This window comes from Eubalaena glacialis, chromosome 6 (genome assembly GCF_028564815.1).
Source record: "Eubalaena glacialis isolate mEubGla1 chromosome 6, mEubGla1.1.hap2.+ XY, whole genome shotgun sequence".
NCBI classification, from domain to species: Eukaryota; Metazoa; Chordata; class Mammalia; order Artiodactyla; family Balaenidae; genus Eubalaena; species Eubalaena glacialis.
In genome coordinates, this window is record NC_083721.1 from 152,785,117 (window position 1) to 152,787,526 (window position 2,410).

A 2,410-nucleotide genomic window follows, 5' to 3' on the forward strand; every position below is an offset into this window, starting at 1 on the left:
CCCTAACAATGGGCATGTGATTTATTTTCTGGGACATTGCTAATGAGAACCGCGTTTTATCAGAATTTCTACACCTTCCTCTTTGCACCTATCTCTTCTCTTACTTTTTTCTAGTAAACACGTTTCTTTTAACTTTCAGATAGGTTGAATCAGGGGTTGATGAAAGCCTATTTTACTTTGGTTTCCCCCAGCCACATGATTCATGCCCCCCAAGACATGGATTCATGTGAAAGTAGTTTTTCTGGAAGGCAATGCCAACAAATACGTGCAGGGGACTGGGAAAGTGAGCTAGGTAGGAAAAGGAGCCAAAGGTTCAATGTCAATCACGTTACCCCTGAGGGTAACTGGAGCTTACACAGCTGAGGAGTTCTGAGAGCCAGGGTAGGACACATGCTTCAGAGTTTTCTCAGCTGAGGGGTACCAGGGAACCACAATATATGTACTTACCCCCTCCGTCATTGGGGGAGAGCTGCTGCGGAGTGGGGGAGTGGTGAATTCCACAAATGTCCGATCATCTGGCAGGTGTGCAAAGGGAGTTTTGGGTCAGAGAGCGATGTCAGGCAAAGTAAACGCTGGCAGTTGGAAGGTAAGGGGGTGAGAAACAAGAACTGGGGGGAGGGGTGCTGACGGTGTCTGCTACAAAGTTAAACTCAATTAAAGAAGAAAAGAGCTTTTTTTTTTTCCGGTAAGCGGCCTGAGGTGACCTCTAAAAATGGTCCGCTATTTGCTCGACCCAGAAAACCCCAAAGCAAGTCAAGAGGTTCAAACCTTTGTGTTCACTTTAAGAACACTCGTGAAACTGCCCAGGCCATTAAGGGTATGCATATCTGAAAAACCACCAAGTATCTGAAGGGTGTCACTTTAGAAGCAATGTGTGCCATTCCATCATTACAATGGTGGAGTTGGTAGGTGTGCCCAGGCCAAACAGTGGGGCTGGATGCAGGGTCGGTGGCCCAAAAAGAGTGCTGAATTTTTACTGCACATGCTCAAAAATGCAGAGAGTAATGCTGAACTTAAGGGCTTAGATGTAGATTCTCTGGTCATTGAGCACATGCAGGTGAACAGAGCCCCCAAGATGTGGCGCAGGACTTACAGAGCTCATGGCCGGATCAACCCATACATGAGCTCTCCCTGCCACATTGAGATGATTCTTACTGAAAAAGAACAGATTGTTCCTAAACCAGAAGAGGAGGTTGCCCAGAAGAAGAAGATATCCCAGAAGAAACTGAAGAAATAGAAACTTATGGCCCGGGAATAAATGCTGCAAAAAATAAATGCAAATAAAAGTAAAAAAAAAAAAAAGAAGAAGAAGAAGAAAAGAGGCAAAGGCATCAGGAAAGACAAAGTGAGAAAGATGCTAATCAGAAAAGCAGCTCTGGAGCCTGGAGCCTGTTGAGTGGGGCTGGGTCTTGATGCCAAAATGGTGACCTCTGGGAGAGCTCACGCCAATCAGTATTCTCTGGGACCTCCATCACCAGTGTCCTTGCCCCCTCAGTGAGCCACACCCAACCCCCTCCTCCCCAGGAGACCCTCCAAGACCCCTAGGTAGGTCTGGCCCAGGCTGATATGCAGTCACGGCTTTGCCCTGGGTCCCAGTGCACATGAAGCCTTGTGTGTCCCCTCCAAGAGTAGAGTCTCTGTTTCCCCCAGCCCTGTGGAGCTCTTACTCAAACCCTGCTGGCCTTCAAAGCCAAATGATTTGAGGGCTCCTCCTCCTGATGTGAGATCCCCAGGCTTGGGAGCCCGACATGGGGCTCGGAACTCTAACTCTTGTGGGAGAACCTCTGTATGAGAAAAGAATCGGAAAAAGAATGAATATATGTATATGTATAACTGAACCACTTTGCTGTACACCTGGAACTCACACAACGTTGTAAATCAACTATACTCCAATAAAATTAAAAAAAAAAAGAAAAGTAGCTCTGTTATAGAATCTTAGAAGGGTACTTAATCCATTCCTAATTTCCAGCAAAGACCATCCATACATTATACTGAAATGTTAATTGTGGAAAAGCAAGCACTATGCTCTAAATTTCCTAGTTGAATAGTTGAGGCTCCATCCCAACCTTTTCTCAGATTTGGTTCCCCTCATTTTCCAACTCTTACCTCTTTTCTTCAGTGAGACCCATCCCCTTCCTGCCCTGGGTGCTCACGACAGGCTCACTGTAACTGCCATGTGTTCATTCATGCTGCACAGTCTGGCTGGGTCCTCTCCACCTCACGAAATCTCCCCACCTTTAAGACCTAACCCACACCTTCTTTGCTCGGTGAGGTCTTACCTTTGCAGATTTTCCCCTCCCTATGGATCTGTCCTTGCTGGTGCTTGTGGTGGGCAGAAAGATGGCTCCAAAGAAGCCCAAGTCCTGATTCCTGAAATCTGCGAATCTTACTTGGCAAAAGGGACTTTGCA

At 46.6% G+C, this 2,410-nt stretch overlaps 1 pseudogene; it reads left to right on the plus strand.

Moving 5' to 3' along the window:
• The first annotated feature begins 712 nt into the window (after positions 1–712).
• Positions 713–1,280, plus strand: LOC133093748 (large ribosomal subunit protein uL22-like; annotated as a pseudogene).
• Positions 1,281–2,410: the final 1,130 nt, after the last annotated feature.